Genomic DNA, 7,917 nt, shown 5'->3' with positions numbered 1-7,917 from the left:
TTATCCTGAACATAGTCAAAAGACCTTTTGCAAATTATGTCGTAGCTCGCGCTATAGTTCTACTGTTTAGATATGTTCCTAGAGAAAATTATAGTTGAAAGTTGATAGTAGCAATTATGCGATCAGTAGAAAGCTTATGTCCTTAATGCACCGCTCAGTGTGCTGAACCCCAAACATCGTTTGTGGATGTTGTGAACATCGGACATACACGTCTTGATAACTACGTGATAGTTCAGTTAAACGGTTTAGAGTTGAGGCACGAAAGACGTTTTCGAAACATCGCGAAACATATGAGATGCTTCGAGGGCTGAAATTGGGATTTCAGGCTCGTGCCCATGTCAAGAGGTATGAGACCTCCGACAATTTTCTTAGCCTACAAACTAAGGGAGAAAAGCTCAATCGTTGAGCTTGTGCTCAGATTGTCTGAGTGCAACAATCACTTGAATCGAGTGGGAGTTGATCTTCCAAATGAGATAGTGATGTTTCCCCAAAGTCATTACCACCAAGCTGCTAGAGCTTCGTGATGAACTATAATATATCAGGGACATATATGATGATCCTTGAGATATTCGCGATGTTTGACACCATGAAAGTAGAAATCAAGAAGGAGCATCAATCGTTGATGGTCAGTGAGACCACTAGTTTCAAGAAGGGCAAGGGCAAGAAGGGATACTTCATGAAACGGCAATTCAGCTGCCGCTCTAGTGAAGAAACCCAAGGTTGAACCCAAACCCGAGACTAAGTGCTTCTGTAATAAAGGGAACAACCACTGGAGCAGCATTACCCTAGATACTTGGTAGATAAGAAGGCTGGCAAGGTCGATAGAAGTATATTGGATATACATTATGTTAATGTGTACTTTACTAGTACTCCTAGTAGCACCAGGGTATTAGATACCGGTTCGGTTGCTAAGTGTTAGTAACTCGAAATAAAAGCTACGGAATAAACGAAGACTAGCTAAAGGTGAGCTGACGATATATGTTGGAAGTGTTTCCAAGTTTGATGTAATCAAACATCGCACGCTCCCTCTACCATCAAGATTAGTATTAAACCTGAATGGTTTATTGAATCTCGATCGTAGTGATACACATTTTCATGCCAAAAGATATAAGATAGTAATGATAGTACCACTTACTTGTGGCACTGCCATGTAAGTCATAATGGTATAAAACGCATGAAGAAGCTCCATGTTGATGGATCTTTGGACTCACTCGTTTTGAAAAGTTTGAGACATGCGAACCATGTCTATTGGTGTATATGCATGAAGAAACTCCATGCAAATGGACTGTTCGGACTCACTTGATTTTGAATCACTTGAGATATGCAAATCATACCACATAGGCAAGATAACTGAAAAGCCTCGGTTTCAATAAGATGGAACAAGATAGCAACTTGTTGGAAGTAACACATTTTGATGTGTGCAGTCCAATAAATGCTGAGGCATGCACTGAATATCACTATGTTCTTACTTCACAGATGATTCGAGTAGATGTTGAGAATATTTACTTGATGAAACACAACTCTGAATTATTGAATGGTTCAAGTAATTTCAGAGTGAAGTAGAAGATCATTGTGACAAGAGGATAAAATGTCTATGATACGATCATAAAGATGAATATCTGAGTTACGAGTTTTGGCACACAATTAAGACATTGTGGAAATTGTTTCATAATTAATACCGGCTGGAACACCATAGTGTGATGGTGTGTCCGAACATCATAGTTGCACCCTATTGGATATGGTGCGTACCATGATGTCTCTTATCGAATTACCACTATCGTTCATGGGTTAGGCATTAGAGACAACCACATTCACTTTAAATAGGGCACCACGTAATTCCGTTGAGACGACACCGTTTGGAGAAACCTAAGTTGTCGTTTCTTAAAAGTTTGGGGCTGCGACGCTTATATGAAAAAGTTTCAGGTTGATAAGCTCGAACCCAAAGCGGATAAAATGCATCTTCATAGGAAACCCAAAACAGTTGGGTATACCTCCTAATTCAGATCCGAAAGCAATATGAATTGTTTCTAGAATCGGGTCCTTTCTCGAGGAAAGGTTTCTCTCGAAAGAGTTGAGTGGGAGGATGGTGGAGACTTGATGAGGTTATTGAACCGTCTCTTCAACTAGTGTGTGGCAGGGCACAGGAAGTTGTTCCTGTGGCACCTACACCAATTGAAGTGGAAGCTTATGATATTGATCATGAAACTTCGGATCAAGTCACTACCAAACCTCGTGGGATGACAAGGATGCGTACTACTTCAGAGTGGTACGTAATCCTGTCTTGGAAGTCATGTTGCTGGACAACAATGAACCTACGAGCTATGGAGAAGCGATGGTGGGCCCGGATTCCGATAAATGGCTCGAGGCCATAAAATCCAAGAACGGATCCATGGACTTTGGTGGACTTGCCCGATGATCGGCAAGCCATTAAGATAAATGGATCTTTAAGAAGAAGACGGACGTGGATGGTAATGTCACCGTCTATGAGGCTCGACTTGTGGCGAAGAGTTTTTCACAAGTTCAAGGAGTTGACTACGATGAGATTTTCTCATCCGTAGCGATGCTTAAGTCCGTCGGAATCATGTTAGCATTAGCTGCATTTATGAAATCTGGCAGACGGATGTCAAAACGAGTTTCCTTACCAGTTTTCGTAAGGAAAGGTTGTATGTAATACAATCAGAAAGTTTTTGTCGATCCTAAGGATGCTAAAAGGTATGCTAGCTCCAGCGATCCTTCTAAGGACTGGAGTGAGCATCTCGGAGTTGGAATGTATGCTTTGATGATGATCAAAGATTTTGGGTTTGTACAAAGTTTATGAGAAACTTGTATTTCCAAAGAAGTGAGTGGGACCACTATAGAATTTCTGATGAGTATATGTTGTTGACATATTGATGATCAGAGATGATGTAGAATTTCTAGAAAGCATATAGGGTTATTTTGAAAGTGTTTTTCAATGGAAAGCCTGGATTAAGCTACTTGAACATTGAGCATCAAGATCTATAAGGATAGATCAAAATGCTTAATAATACTTTCAAATGAGCACATACCTTGACATGATCTTGAAGGTGTTCAAGATGGACCAGTCAAAGAAGGAGTTCTTGCCTGAGTTGTAAGGTACGAAGTTAAGACTTAAAGCTCGACCACGGCAGAATAGAGAGAAAGGACGAATGTCGTCCCCTATGCTTAAGACGTAGGCTCTTCAGTATGCTATGCTGTGCACCGCACCTGAAGTGTGCCTTGCCATGAGTCAGTCAAGGGGTACAAGAGTGATCCAAGAATGGCTCACAGGACAGCGGTCAAAGTTATCCTTAGTAACTAGTGGACTAAGGAATTTTTCTCGATTATGGAGGTGGTAAAAGAGTTCGACGTAAAGAGTTACGACGATGCAAGCTTAACACCTATCCGGATAGCTCTGAGTAGAGATACCGGATACGTATAATGGATCAACAATTAGAGTAGCTCCAAGTAGAACAGTTATTTGGAATAGCTCCAAATAGAGCGTGGTAGCTGCATCTAGGAGATGACATAGAGATTTGTAAAGCACACACGGATCTGAAAGGTTCAGACCCGTTGACTAAAACCTCTCTCACAAGCAACATGATCAAACATAAAACTCATTGAGTGTTAATCACATAGTGATGTGAACTAGACTACTGACTCTAGTAAACTCTTGGGTATTAGTCACATGGCGATGTGACCTGTGAGTGTTAATCACATGGCGATGTGAACTAGATTATTGACTCTAGTGCAAGTGGGAGACTGTTGGAAATATGCCCTAGAGGCAATAATAAAAGTATTATTATTATATTTCCTTGTTCATGATAATAGTCTTTTATTCATGCTATAACTGTATTATCCGGAAATCGTAATACACGTGTGAATACATAGACCACAATATGTCCCTAGTGAGCCTCTAGTTGACTAGCTCGTTGTGATCAACAGATAGTCATGGTTTCCTGGCTATGGACATTGGATGTCGTTGATAACGGGATCACATCATTAGGAGAATGATGTGATGGACAAGACCCAATCCTAAGCATAGCACAAAGATCGTGTAGTTCGTTTGCTAGAGCTTTGCCAATGTCAATTATCTCTTCCTTTGACCATGAGATCGTGTAACTCCTAGATACCGTAGGAGTGCTTAGGGTGTATCAAACGTCACAACGTAACTGGGTGACTATAAAGGTGCACTACAGGTATCTCCGAAAGTATCTATTGTTTTATGCAGATCGAGACTGGGATTTGTCACTCCGTGTAAACGGAGAGGTATCTCTGGGCCCACTCGGTAGGACATCATCATATGCGCAATGTGACCAAGGAGTTGATCACGGGATGATGTGTTACGGAACGAGTAAAGTGACTTGCCGGTAACGAGATTGAACAAGGTATCGGTATACCGACGATCGAATCTCGGGCAAGTAAAATACCGCTAGACAAAGGGAATTGAATACGGGATTGATTAAGTCCTTGACATCGTGGTTCATCCGATGAGATCATCGTGGAACATGTGGGAGCCAACATGGGTATCCAGATCCCGCTGTTGGTTATTGACCGGAGAACGTCTCGGTCATGTCTGCATGTCTCCCGAACCCGTAGGGTCTACACACTTAAGGTTCGATGACGCTAGGGTTATAAAGGAAGCTTGTATGTGGTTACCGAATGTTGTTCGGAGTCCAGGATGAGATCCCGGACGTCACGAGGAGTTCCGGAATGGTCCGGAGGTAAAGATTTATATATAGGAAGTCCTGTTTCGGCCATCGGGACAAGTTTCGGGGTCATCGGTATTGTACCAGGACCACCGGAAGGGTCCCGGGGGCCCACCGGGTGGGGCCACCTGCCCCGGGGGGGCACATGGGCTGTAGGGGGTGCGCCTTGGCCTACATGGGCCAAGGGCACCAGCCCCTAGAGGCCCATGCGCCAAGATAAAGGAAAAGGGGGAGAGTCCTAAAGGGGGAAGGCACCTCCGAGGTGCCTTGGGGAGGATGGACTCCTCCCCCCTCCTTAGCCGCACCCCTTTCTTGGAGTAGGGGGCAAGGCTGCGCCTCCCCCTTCTCCCCTGCCCCTATATATAGTGGAGGGGAGGGAGGGCATCCATACCTGAGCCCTTGGCGCCTCCCTCCCTCCCGTGACACCTCCTCCTCTCCCGTAGGTGCTTGGCGAAGCCCTGCGGGATTGCCACGCTCCTCCATCACCACCACGCCGTTGTGCTGCTGCTGGATGGAGTCTTCCTCAACCTCTCCCTCTCTCCTTGCTGGATCAAGGCGTGGGAGACATCGTCGAGTTGTACGTGTGTTGAACGCGGAGGTGCCGTCCGTTCGGCACTAGGATCATCGGTGATCTGAATCACGACGAGTACGACTCCATCAACCCCGTTCACTTGAACGCTTCCGCTTAGCGATCTACAAGGGTATGTAGATGCACTCTCTTTCTACTCGTTGCTGGTCTCTCCATAGATAGATCTTGGTGTTACGTAGGAAATTTTTTGAATTGCTGCTACGTTCCCCAACAGACTAGGGGGCCCACACCCTTCTCACGAGGGTGGGGGGCGCCCCCCCCCCTAGGGCGCGCCGCCCTACCTCGTGGGCCCCCTGGATGCCCTCCGGCGCCAAATCCAACTCTATATATTTGCTTTCGGAAAGAAAAAAAATCAAAGAGAAGAAATCATCGCGTTTTACGATGTGGGGCCGCCGCCAAGCCCTAAAACCTCTCGGAAGTGCTGATCTGGAGTCCGTTCGGGGCTCCGGAGAGGGGGATTCATCGCCGTCGTCATCATCAACCATCCTCCATCACCAATTTCATGATGCTCACCGCCGTGCGTGAGTAATTCCATCGTAGGCTTGCTGGACGGTGATGGGTTGGATGAGATTTATCATGTAATCAAGTTAGTTTTGTTAGGGTTTGATCCCTAGTATCCACTATGTTCTGAGATTAATGTTGCTATGACTTTGCTATGCTTAATGCTTGTCACTAGGGCCCGAGTGCCATGATTTCAGATCTGAACCTATTATGCTTTTATGAATATATGTAAGTTCTTGATCCTATCTTGCAAGTATATAGTCACCTACTATGCGTTATGATCCGGCAACCCCGAAGTGACAATAATCGGGACCACTCCCGGTGATGACCATAGTTTGAGGAGTTCATGTATTCACTATGTGCTAATGCTTTGTTCCGGTTCTTTATTAAAAGGAGGCCTTAATATCCCTTAGTTTTCAATAGGACCCCGCTGCCACAGGAGGGTAGGACAAAAGATGTCATGCAAGTTCTTTTCCATAAGCACGTATGACTATATAGGGAATACATGCCTACATTACATTAATGAATTGGAGCTACTTCTGTGTCACCCTATGTTATGACTGTTACATGATGAACCACATCCGGCATAATTATCCACCACTGATCCGGTGCCTACGAGTTTTCCATATACTTGTTCTCTCTTATTTACTTTCCCACTGCTACTGTTACAATCACTACAAAATACCAAAAACATTACTTTTGCTGTCTTTACTTTTGTTGTTGCTACCACCACTATCATATTACTTTGCTACTAAACATTTTGCTGCAGATACTAAGTTTCCAGGTGTGGTTGAATTGACAACTCAGCTGCTAATACTTGAGAATATTCTTTGGCTCCCCTTGTGTCGAATCAATAAATTCGGGTTGAATACTCTACCCTCGAAAGCTGTTGCGATCCCCTATACTTGTGGGTTATCAGCCATATGTTTGGCATGCATATTGGGGCATCCAAAATTGAGGCATGGCAGAGTTAGTATTGCATATTCACTTCATGTGGAATGAATAAAAAAGTGTCTAAATGATAAAGTATATCTTACTCTTAAGTTGAATCTACAGGAAGAGTTTGCATTAAATTTGATGTTACAAAGACACAAAAGTTTTACTCTTATCCAACTCATAACGAAGGGCCTATTCCGAATCTCTCCCACTCCAGCTTTCACAAACTCTCAGCTCGGAGCAACCCCGAACGCTTTAGCGCCAGGAAGCTAACTTCACGAAGCAAAGATGGGCCGTAGTGTAATTTTAAGAAGCAAGGAAAACCCAGCTCTGTGTTTAGAGGAATCTAGAGTTCGGCTTATTTACGGCCATACTGCCACCACCTAAGAAAACGATTCGATCTGTTTTGTTTCTCGCTCCTACAGTAGGCACACCAACCCCTCGCACCCCTCTCCCTCGTGTTCTCCCACATAATAATGGGCTACTTTCAGCTGGCCCAAAGTGGCAAGGAACAGGCCTGCAGCCCCCCAGCTGGGCTGCCAACTCAACATGGCACTAGGAGAAGCGACCGTTGCCCAACGCATTCCAATCGCCAGGCGAAGTGAGAAGCCATGCCCGAAAGCTGGATTTGAGAGGTTTGGAGAATCTGGAGGAGATCAGAACACGCCCGAAGAGTACCCCCCTGTCTCTCCCTCTCTCTAGATGAACACACTACTAGGAAAACGGCTATAGATGAAATAGACATTAATGGCGCACCACGTGTGTGGTGCGCCATTAGAATATAGCAATGGCGCACCACATACAGGTACGCCATTAGTAATATATTACTAATGGCGCACCTGATGTGCGGTGCGCCATTAGAAGTTTTGAAAAAAAACAAAATTTGTTACTAATGGCGCACCATGGGTGTGGTGCGCCATTACTAGTTGACATAGTAATGGCGCACCACACCCACGGTGCGCCATTAGAAGTTTTGAAAAAAAAGTAAAAAAAATAAAAAAAATTGTTAGTAATGGCGCACCAGTGGACAGTGCGCCATTACCAGTTTAAAAAAATTTAACTAGTAATGACGCACTGTCCACTGGTGCGCCATTACTAAGTTTTTTTTTTAAAAAAAAATTCAAATTTTTTTATATTTTTTTTCAAAACTAGTAATGGCGCACCGTGGGTGTGGTGCGCCATTAC

Source organism: Triticum dicoccoides, chromosome 2A (genome assembly GCF_002162155.2).
Source record: "Triticum dicoccoides isolate Atlit2015 ecotype Zavitan chromosome 2A, WEW_v2.0, whole genome shotgun sequence".
Lineage (NCBI taxonomy): Eukaryota > Viridiplantae > Streptophyta > Magnoliopsida > Poales > Poaceae > Triticum > Triticum dicoccoides.
Note: the sequence above shows the minus strand (reverse complement) of the source record.